At 37.0% G+C, this 12,002-nt stretch overlaps 1 non-coding gene and 2 pseudogenes across 1 annotated transcript; 1 reads left to right on the top strand and 2 right to left on the bottom strand.

Annotated features, from left to right (window-relative positions):
* Positions 1 to 1,616: 1,616 nt before the first annotated feature.
* On the bottom strand, positions 1,617 to 7,333 carry LOC109676423 (olfactory receptor 52P1-like; annotated as a pseudogene).
* LOC141415751 (U1 spliceosomal RNA) lies at positions 7,268 to 7,431 on the top strand. The gene has a single exon (XR_012440708.1). It is a non-coding gene; the product is annotated as a U1 spliceosomal RNA (small nuclear RNA).
* Positions 7,432 to 10,874: 3,443 nt separating this feature from the next.
* Positions 10,875 to 11,752, bottom strand: LOC109676425 (olfactory receptor 52D1-like; annotated as a pseudogene).
* Between the last annotated feature and the right edge of the window lie 250 nt (positions 11,753 to 12,002).

Here is a 12,002-nt window from a genome sequence, read left to right as displayed (position 1 = left end):
TTGGATCTGTACTCATTCATATAGAGTTTTCTATTAGACAATCCTTTCACATGAATTTATAATAGTTTTCAGAACAAAACTGGCTTTTAAAACTATGACTCTTAACAAAACATTCTTGTTCTGCCTCTTCACAGGAGATTCTTCTCAGATTCTGGAATTAGTAGAGATAGCAGAAGATTTGACTCTAGGAGTTTTTGCAAGTATGAAATTAGTTAAAATGAATATAAATCTTTTAATGCTAAGGAGCATCCCATTTTTCTCCTCTCCTCTGAAGTTTCTCTGGAATTTGCAGCTTGTATTTCCTCTACCTAGTTTCTAGGTTTATAAGGAAGCAGCGAGTCCTGTCATCCAAAGTAAGCTTCTGCAGTGTGGATAATAAAATAATGACGGAATTGAATTTTGAACTTTTTCTGTCCTTTTTTTACTCCCATCAAAACTCTTTTCCACTCCCCATACTTCCCGTAAACATACAAATACATGCCCACACACCCGTTTAGCTTGACCATGCCTTGACAAAGTTTTATTCTACCATTCACTGGCAGTGGGCAGGTTACTGTCTGCTCTTGTCTTATCTCCATATGGAAATATTCCACCTTATCTTGCATGAGCTTAAAGTGTGCTTTTAAACAATCAGGCAAGAAAAAGAGCATCAAAGATGTTTTCAGAAAGCATGACATTATATGGAGAACACCCTAAAGATTCAACAACAGTTCAGCAAGTTGCCAGATGAAGAATCAACAAAAAATATATATATTTCTATACAGTAATAATGAACTATCTGACAAGAATTTAAGATAGCACTCATAGAAGTATGAAAAACACTAAAAGATTTAGAAATAAGCCCAGGACAAAATATTTGTACATTGAAAATTAGAAAATGTTGAAGAAAGAAATTAAACAAAATAAGAGGAAAGATAACCCTTTTTTAAACTTAAATGGATTCATTTTAATTATGAATTAGTATTGTATTTCTAGAAATACTGATGATACTACACACATCAATAGAAATGAGTGATACAGGGCTGGGGATGTAGCTTAGAGGTAGGGTACTTACAGAAAAAAATTCCTAAAAGTGAACTGCATGTAAACATGTAATAATCCTGAAGAGATGCATGTCTCTTGTCAAGTAGAAATACTTCTTATTATAAACATTTTGAGGAAAAATGTTTATAAAAGAATTCAGAATATAATTTAAACAAAGTTTACATGTAAGGGAGAACACCAAAATTGGTAGCAGTTTTTTTTTGTTTTGTTTTGTTTTTGTAAATGGTATCCTTATAATTTCCCAACTGTCAGAAGGTGAAGTATTTTTCTAAGAAAATAAAATGATTTGCAAAATTTTCTTAAAGTGCTGTTATACACAGTGTCATATGTAACTTGCCAACTACCCTGCCACATATGGAGAGCAGATGTCATTATTTTATTTCACATTGGATAATTACCTTGTTTTTGAGTTACTGAGACCAAGGTTTCCCTCTTGTGTCTTAGCTTTTCTGTCCAAGGATAAACATCTTGGCAGCTAATCTGCCAATATGATGCATTTGTACTACCAGTAAATTCCCCCTAAACTTCATTTACTTCCTATTTTTTCCCTTATACCCACAACAGTTGGATTATCAAGCAGATTTCTGACTATGAGCAATGGATATGGGTGCCTTCCTCCAGTACAAATATTTAGTCACTTTGTCTCTAAACTCCTTGGTTTTTACTCCATAAATAATAGGATTGAGCATTGGAGGTACAAGGAAGTAGAGGTTGCCAAGAATGGTGTGGATGTGGGGTGGAATGCCTCTGCCAAAGCGGTGAGTAAGAAAAGAGAAAAGTGAGGGAGTATAAGAGATAAGCATGACACAGATATGAGTGGTGCAAGTGTTGACTGCTTTGCGGTGGGCTTCCTTAGAAGAGAGATGCATTATAGCTCGGATGATCAGAACATAAGAAAAGGCAATGGCTGAGATGTCTAAACCAACAACCAGCAAGGCCACCACCAGACCATATATACGGTTGACTGTGGTGTCCACACACACCATCTTCACCACAGCCATGTGCTCACAGTAGGTGGTGGGGATGACACACTTAACATGAAAGGGCATATGCTGAAGGAGAATGGGCATAGGGAGAATAAAGAGAATAGCCCTCACCAGACTCACTAGACCAATGAGACCAATGCGACTATTGGAAAGGATGGTGGCATTAGTGCAAGGGTTTGCAGATGGCCACATAGCGGTCAAAGGCCATGGTCATCAGAACAGCCGACTGCATGACAGAAATAGAGTGGATGAAGAACAGCTGGGCTAGGCAGCCTTCATAGCTGATCTCACTCTGGCCAAACCAGAAGATGCACAGCACCTTAGGAATGGTGGTTGTAGACATGCCCAGGTCCGTGAGGGCCAACAAACAGAGGATCAGGAACATGGGTTTATGCAGGGAGTGCTCTGTAGAGATGGTGAAGAGGATGGTGCAGTTCCCAAGCACAGTGATGAAGTACATGGAGGAGAAGGGGATGGACATCCATCTGTGTTTGTCTTCCATCCCAGGAATGCCTTGGAGAATGAAGAAAGAGGGGTGGCCTGAGGCATTGCAAGTAGTCATTGATGGCACCCTGGTGAAGTACCTGAGAGAAGCAATAAAGAAACTACCTGTACTTCAATTTTAAAAAATCAAGAGTTTCAAAATGGAAAAAAAGCCTGAGGGAGTGGCTGAAGTGGTACAGCACTTGCCTAACAAGTACAAAGCCCTGAGTTCAAACCCCAGTATCACCAAAAATGGAAAACAAAGACTGAGATATTAAAATACAAAAAAAAAAGGTTATGGAAACTTGATAATACATATTACAAGATATAGTAGTATAATGTAATATTATAATAGTAATAATGTGGTAAAACAATGTTAGTATCTGAAGACTATGTTTTGTGATAAGTGTTTTCATTAAGAACAAACATTAATTATTCATTATTAAAGTATGTTATTAAGTATCTATGAATGTATTATGAAATGGATGTTCCTACCAAAAAACATAGTCTTGAAAGTATACAAAATAAATGGACAAAAACACAAAAATAAATTGGCAAATTTTCTTCTCTCAGAAACCAACAGACAAAATAAGCTAGTAATAGAGCTTTAAATTAAGATAACTTAGAAGCTATAATAGAGTCCTGCATCCAAAAATTAAAGAGCAGATATTTTAGCAGATATGGGATCTGAGAGAGTGGGAAGGTTTTTGACAAGAATTTTATAATAGTGATGAAGAGTGAAGTGGGCAATGGGGAACTAGATAGTTGAAGTTCAGGGTAGGCTACCAGAATGTGAATATGTAACCCCCACCTTTACCTAGAACCACTTACCTGAGCATGAGGCAGAAACAGAGTGGACAGCTGGTCCTGTACACCTTCAGCAAATGTGTTTGAGTGAGTGTGTACATACGTATATAGGAATACTTTAGCAAACATCCACATGGATGAACAGACACTTGGTCCTGCATCTCTCCACTCACATTCAGGCATCCAGGATTCATGATGTGACCCTTTAAGTAACCTAAGAAAGTCCCACAGTGTGTCCAGAGTTGTCCCTTTGCTATGTCCCCCCACCACACACACACAGGCATCATTGCTATTATGTGTAAAATTGACTCTGGAGATTGCCCAAGCTCCCAGTAGTTGAGGCTGATTGACCTTGGGGATTTGGGGACTGGTCAGTCTTTGCCAGGCAGAGAGGAACTTGAGAGAGAAGGTGAAGTTAAAGATGAATCAGTGGGAGAGTACATTTAAAACTGAAAATAAACCTGTGAGGGGTGTGTTTGTGTATGTGCTGAGTATATTGCATGTATATGAATATTTTCAGCCTCAGGGAAGCAGGAGATTCTGCCATTTGCCGCAACATGAATTACTCGTTAGACACTGCTAAATGAAATAAGCCAGATACAGAAAGAAAAGTACTGCATGATCTTACTTACATGTGGATTTTGAAAAAATGCTCAAAATATACAAAGAACAAAATTTGCTTACCAGAGGGCTGGATGGAGGGAGGAAATGCAGAAATGTAGGTCAAAGAATACAAAGTAGCAAATATGTACAGGGAACAAATCCAAGATATAGTATACAATGTGAGGACTGTAGTTGATAATAGGGTATTGCATTCAAGATTTTTGTTGAATAACTATTTTATAGCTTCTCTTAACAGTGGAGAAAAAATGAGTAACTATGAGATGATAAACATGCTAATTTATTTCACTATAGTAGCCATTTTACTATATACGTATGTTATAAAGTCTTATTGTGTACCATAAGCATATAAAATAACATTTATTTTTTCAATAAATGGAATCCAGAACTAGATCATGGACATATGAGTAAAACACGCCAAAGCTTCCTATTATTAAGCATGAGTTGGTGTAAGAGACAGAGATAGACTTAATGCCTGGCTGGAACAATCATAACCATGAAACTGTTAGAGATGCAACCCTTGTTGAAGAATACCCTAGCAAAAATTGTAATAGCAGCCCCAAATTCCGTCAATGGCTAGTATCCTTCTGATTTGCACTGTCTAAACTTTGTCCCAGGCCAAGATCTTTGCCTAAGCATTTTGCAGTCCACATTGCCCTCATCTTCACAGCTTTTTGTCCTTGGCATATCTCCAACTTTTAGATCCTGCTGTGATCTGATACATTTTTACACTCATGCAAGGAAAGCAGGTTATCAAAGTTTGTTTAAAAAAAAAGGTTGACAGGATCACTGTCAAATGCAAAAATAAAACAATCACAAAATCATGAAAAAATCAACAGAAGCAGGACTCAGATTCTAAATCTGAGTCAAGTTCAAGTTCTTCCTGAAGACAGGTCTTGCAGAGAGTTGGGAGAGAGTTGGTTGTTGTCAGTAAAAGAGAAGCAAGGGCAGAGAGAAGCGAATGGCAAATTAAATTGCCTGTGACATCTATGGACAGGTATAGATGCACTTGATTAAATTCATATTTCTCTGCAGAGAGCCATGGCTCTAATAACATTCACAAGTGCTGGGCTCTCTCATCTCCTTCCTTCTAGTCCCACAGTGGTCCTGACAAGTGAAAATAACAGGTAGAAATAAAAAAGAATCCTTCCTCCTAGCTCTGCATTCTCACCTTTAAAGAGTCCTAGCAAGTCCTTGAATACGACTTCTTCAAGAAACTTTTCTTACAGAATATCCTCAATGCTCTTTCATACACCCTTTGATATTTCCCAGAGGACTTGCCTCTCCAAACAAAAATTTTAACTTCACTTTTTTTTGGATAATCACTCTAATCTGGAATAATTGCCTGAGTCTGACTTCTCTGTCATATTATAATCACTTGGTCATGTCTTGCATGTAGCAGTTGTGCAAGTGTCAAGTAAATGAATGAATGGATGAGTAAGCAAATAAATTCATTTAAAGATAAAAAAATATGTACCTTGGTTTGTGAGCTCTTATTCATTTTTGTTTCCTTGTATATGTGAAAACCCGAAATGAGTATGCATAAAAGCTATTCCTTCCTAAATGTATTTATAATTTTGATTTGGAGCTCAGGAGGTTCACAGTTTGAGGACAGCACTGGTTAAAAGTTACCAAGAACCTATCTCAAGCAATAAGCCAGGCGAGGTGGCACACATCTGTGATCCTAGCTACAGGGAAGGTCATAGGTAAATGGATCAAGGTCTGAGGCTGGCCCAGGCAGAATGTGAGACCCTATTTAAAAAATAACTAAAGCAAAAAAGAGCTAGGGGTGTGGCTCAAGTAGCAGAGTATCTGCCTAGCAAGTATGAGGCCCTGAGTTCAAACCCTTATGTAGTTGGGATCACAGGCATGTGTCACCACACCCAGCTTATTTATTAAAATGCGGTACCCCTAAATCTACTAAGTAGAATTGTATGGGGGATGACAAATTCAACAATAAACTAGATTCAAAGGAGTAGCTGTGGTCACATGCACACACACACACATGATTCATTCTACATTACACAGCAGAGAAACTTCATAAAATAAGGATGTTATTATAGTTTATATATATATATATATAGTTATATATATATATAAAGTTACATATATATATTTAAGTGAATTGAAAAACCCTTAGGTGACCATATAACATTGAATTCAAGATTAATAGGGGTGGTAACAAATATTGGGACAATCGTTATTATAGCAGTGAATGTCTTCATATATTATGCAGTCTGTTTAACAGGTGCTGTTTCATACCAAAGACAATTTGTCAACTCAAAAAATCAAAAATTGTCTCCCTCCTAAATGATACTTGTAAACACATGTGGTTCATGTGCTACATGGGGCTTTTGCTTGCCTGATACACATAAATATGCCTATGTATAGGAAGTAATGTCTAGAGATTTTCAGGTATTTAAAATCTAAAACCTTCCAGTGTACCATGTTTTCCTGAGAAAGACAACTAGCTGGAATTAGAATGGGTAATCAGGAGGCTGTCAGAAGATAACTTTACTCATCTTCCTGCACATGGCTCAAGCTGTTCCCAGAGTATGAAAAAAATACAACTAACCTTTTCTTCTTAGCCGGCCAAGGAGACAATTTTGTTACATCAAAGATCTTCTGCTGATTTATGTGAATACCACATTTTTAGGTGAAACAGACATGGTTAGGCTGAAGGAAAAAGTCTCCTGAATCTTGGAAATGTACCAAAATGTATTTGGGCTTTTGGTTTGCTTTATTTTGTTTTGTGCCTGAGTTGGGTGAGCTAAGTCCCTGGTTTCATAGTCAGTTACATGGACAAATAATCATGATCATCTGGTAGCTGTCTGTATTGCATTTGTTCAGTATGCCAAATCTGGAGTTTAAATGTCATATTTAAACTCTATATTCATTGTCATAATGCATAATACAACAGATTATCCTTTAACAAAAGAAACATGGACTATCTACAGGCTGTTTTCTGAACAACCTTCTGTTCAACAAAGTCCTGACAGCGGTTTATATGGAATGCACAAAGTATGCCAATTAGACTTAATTCTTCTGGTTAATATAGGTAACTGCTTCTTCTTTACTAATCTTAACTCTAGCCCATTTCATTCTTATATTTCTTAGATAAAAGAATATTAAGATACAATCCAAAATCATTCATATTTCTTGATCACATTAAATCTGAAATTCTCCCAAACTTCATATCCTCAAGCACGTATTCTCCCAATCTTCAAGATCCCTCCTTCATATCAGCAAGCACAAGTTCAGATTTTATAAAAATTCCCTCCCAACTCTCTGAGTTGACCAACGGTTCTTCTGGAACACTTTAAACTATACTTACCTGTCAGGAGAGATACCAGGATCACGAAGGTGGTTTTCCCAGGGCGAGACTTATCCATTGCACCCAGGATGTGCTGACCCCTGCAATTTCCCCAAATGTGGGAAACTTGACTGCATAATTTGTGGTAGTGGGGGGCTACATTCGTGTTCTCCCCTGAAAAAGATGGAACACTTTATACTAGCTGCAATAGAATAATAAACCTACATTTTCTAGTATAATTATGTTCTGGATAGTCTTAGGTTGGTGAATTTTAATAATTTCTAACAGAGAAGATAGTCTTCACAGTTATTTAGTCTTCACAGTTTCCTTTTGGCAATAGATAAGAATCACCCCTACAAATAATTTTCATAGGATATTTTCAATTGAAATGGCTTGATTGTTCATAATGGGAGCCACAAGAAAATAAAAAATATGCTCTTAGGTTATGGACAGATTGCACCTTTTTGCCTGAGTGCAATGGAAAGAAGAACTAAAAGCACAATGGATTATCAAGTAATGATTATTTCAGTGTAAGAAAAAAAGTAGAATGATGTTTTCTCCTGTAATCTTCCATATTCTGTTGTAATTACATTTCCTTCTCTGGCACTGTGCCTTATTTATTTGTGAAATTATATGATATCTGATACATAACTGATCTTCAATATATAATTTTTAACTCAGTTTAATTATAAGAAAGAAACAGTGCTTTTAAAGTGCTTGCAGCTGGGTGCTGAAGGCTTACACCTGTAATCCTAGCTACTCAAGAGGCAGAGATCAGGAGGATCATGGTTTGAAACCAGCCTTGGCAAATAGTTCGTGAGACCCTATCTTGAAAAACCCACCACAAAAAAGGGCTGGTGGAGTGGCTCAAGGTATCCGCCTTGAGTTCAAGTCCCAGTACTGCAAGATAAATAAATAAATAAATAAATAAGGTGCTTGCAAAGAATATGTTCTCTTTAGAAAGTACAGTAGACATGTCCAGGGCTGGGAGCAGAGGGAGGAATGGAAAGTTCTTGCTTAATGGTTGCAGAATTTCTGCTTGGGGTGATGAAAAGTTTTATGAATAGATGGTGATCATTACATACATTGAAAATAGAACTAATCCCATTGAGTTGAACACTTAAAAATGTAGAAGATGACAGTAAGTTTGTTATATACATATTTTATAAGAGCACAATAAAAAATGTATGATCTCTTATTATATGATGGTTATTCACTAAATACTACATTATGAACAAAGTCAACTGTGGGTAGGCTAAATCTTAGACTGTTGGAAAGAAAAAGATGAGGATACTAAAGTTGAAAGTTGAATGAATACCTGGGAAAATCAAGAATGTCTGATAATAGGGCTGGGGTTGTGCCTCAAATGGTATCAAGTGCATGCCTGAGCTCAAATGCCACTACTGTCAAAAAACAATGTCTGGTAATAAACAATATATTATAGAAAATTGACTCTGAAGAATATTGCTGTATTATATGAAAGAGTAGACAAGCTACTGCATTTATTTCTTCCAAGGGGCAGCAAAAACAAACAAAAATAACCCAAAAACCACAAACATTCATGGGAGGTAAGTCTGTGCTAAAGTGGGAAGGTTAGCTGTTTAAGATTCTTGACATCCTGACTATCAGTCTGGGTAGTCCAAGCAGGAAACTGTATTGTGAATTCTTGTATACTAAAAGATCTAATGACTAATTGTAGTGAATAAAAGGTCAAACCAATCCACAGTGGTCTTCAGAATATTTTGCATGGTAAATCTATCCATTAGAAAACCATAAGCAATGCAAAGGTCATTAGTCATAAGGTGAGTATATTTACTACAAAGTTATGGCTTTTGAATTAATTCACTGAGAAATTACGGTTTTTCTGTGCAATCACATGCTTCCACATTTCTCACAATGAATCACTCAGCAGTCATCCTTGTCTATTTCAAACCTAGTCCCAGGTCGAGGAGACCTTGGCTTTCAGAGTCACCTCTGACACTCTCACTAAAGACATTCTTGGTCTAAGAGAGTTCTGACAATAACAAATTAATTCACAACTGTGTGTGTGTGTGTGTGTGTGTGTGTGTGTGTATTTTCAATTTTTTTTATACTTTCAGCATTTATTTTCACAATTATCTTCCTATAGAAGCAGTCATCTGTATTTCCATAATAACACATTTAGTATTCTACTCATTAAGGACCTAAAAAAAATAAAGCACAGATTCCATACATGAATACCATACTGTGCATCTGTACAAATAAATTCAATATATTTAACATGTTTTGTAAGACATGCTTTATGTACTATATAACAGAACATTAAGAACTAGATTCTGAGCATATTCATGCAGACTTTCACTTTGGTACAGTGAAGACTCTAAAGTTCGGAAAACAAATTTTCTTCTTCTGAGACTAAGTTTTCCACTTCTGACTAAGTTCTCATTATGAGAGACTTATGCATGTAGAAAAATAAATGTACATACGTGGAACAAATGCTCTTTACTAGATACCATATAAAATAACCCCGACACTGAGGAACTGTCCACAAGTCCTGCATACTCATTCCTAAAGGTGGCAGAGAGGGGATGAGGAGCTTGCAGTTGTCTAAAGTGCTTTATGTTGCTTAAAACTCAACTGAATTCTGCTCCAGAATTCACTGGACAGTAAAATTAAAGATTCCTATGGGTTTAATAAGTAACATGACCTACAAACAAACAGTCTAAAATACCTTTGAGTACTTCCAGATTGTTTAAACAGGTAATTAATTATATCAAATAAGAATTAATGTCAGACCCCAGTTTCTGGTTGATGAGACTTTTGAAACATTAATTACTCTTTAAATAAAAAAGCCTAAATATGCCTTTATTCAGATTGTTCATAATCTCAATACAATTCATGAAATGAGTTGTCTACATGCACAACTATTCAAGTAACTTAAAGGAAAACAAAAACAAAATTTATTGGTGTTTTGAATGAGACCTGCGATAAAGATCATACATTAATATCCACCCATTCAAGCACAACTGCCACAAGGTGCTATTCTCTCTAAGGTCTCGAACAGAACTGGGGACCAATATCACTGTGATGCTTTTCTTAGTGCTTTCAGGAACTCTAACAAAATTAAGCAGATTTAGACTCAGATAAAATATGACTGTAAAGAGCAGAGACAGGGTCTGAATAGTGGGAAATTCTGGCTGGTGTGGCCTACAAAGTGCATATTGCTGCTTGTAGCCTCTTCCAATTATCAAGTATTCTCAATTTCTTGAACTGACAAGTAAATAGTTCTTTTAATTCCACTTTCCCCCTACCTCTAACACATGAGATTTCTGTCCATGGAAAGAATAAATCTCTGTGGTTCTTACTTTCAAGTGTACTCCATTGCCTCTTGACTCATCCTTTTAAAGACTCACATGCCCATTAATAGGCTACATTATAAGTTTACAGGAAGTGCTATTCTATAGATATAGAAGGTATGGATGAGTTGTTCTAAATACTTCAAAATCTCAGATAATGCAAGACACTGTCTTGTTGGGATTAGAAGAAGCAGCAAACTCTAATCCAAGGATAGACGTGCTACAGAAGGTAAAAGATCAATTGTAACTTTCCCCATTTGTTCTTTAGGAATGTAGAGAATACAGTTACCTCTTCACTGCAAAAAAATCAACTATTGTCAGGCAAATCTGTTTGCTATTAATGCCATAGACCATGGGGTTGAGAATGGGGTACAAGAAGATAAAGATTTGCAAGTATAATGTGGATCTGAGGAGGTACTTGATGGCCAAAGCGATCGGTGAAAAAACAAAAAAAATCAAGGATGTAGAAGACAAGAATCACACAAATGTGGGCTCCACAAGTGCTAAATGCTCGGAGTTGAACATCCTTGGAGGGCAGTCTCAGCACAGCTTGCAAGATCAGGATGTAAGAGGTACCAATGAGGACTACATCCATCCCAGTGATGGACAGTGCTACCGTAAGGCCATAAATGGTATTGGGCTTGACACTGGCATAAGCCAGCTTGACTACACCCATGTGTTCACAGTAGGTATGGGAGATGACGTGATGTCCACAGAAAGGTAAGCGTTCAATGAGGATGAGAAAGGGAAAAACAAAGAGGAGGCCACGAATCACACATGCCAGACCAATCTTCCCAATCATGGTGGCATCAAGGATGGATGTATAATGAAGTGGACGGCAGATAGCCACATAGCGGTCAAAAGCCATGGCCAGCAGAACAGCTGACTCTGTAGCAAAGACTGAATGAACAAAAAAACATTTGGATGAGGCAGCCATGGTAGGAAATTACATGGGACCTAAACCAGAATATCATTAGCCTTTTGGGCAATGTTGTTGAACAGAGTACCAAGTCAGTAATGGAAAATAGGCATAGGAAGAGGTACATAGGCGCATGTAGAGCTCTGTCAGTCATGATGATGTAAAGGATGGTGCCATTGCCAACCAGAGCAAGGATATACATGGAGCAGAAGGGGATGGCAATCCAAATGTGCTGGTCTTGCATCCTAGGAATTCCAAGTAAAATAAATGTGGAAGGGTAGAAGGCAATATGATTGGGGACAGTTGCAGTGAACATAATGATGCAGAAAGCAGGTCTTATCTCCCTAAAAAGTAGTTAGAAAATGAAATTATGTCACTTAGTGTCATTTATTCCCTATAAATATCCATCCAGTTTCATATCTTTCATTCCCACTGATTCTGCTCAAATCTGCATCTTCTTCACATCTTGACTAGGTAGTTAACATAGCTTTGTA

The sequence above is a fragment of the Castor canadensis genome, chromosome 1, assembly GCF_047511655.1.
Source record: "Castor canadensis chromosome 1, mCasCan1.hap1v2, whole genome shotgun sequence".
NCBI lineage: Eukaryota > Metazoa > Chordata > Mammalia > Rodentia > Castoridae > Castor > Castor canadensis.
Note: the sequence above shows the minus strand (reverse complement) of the source record. Positions and strands in the feature narration are given on the sequence as shown.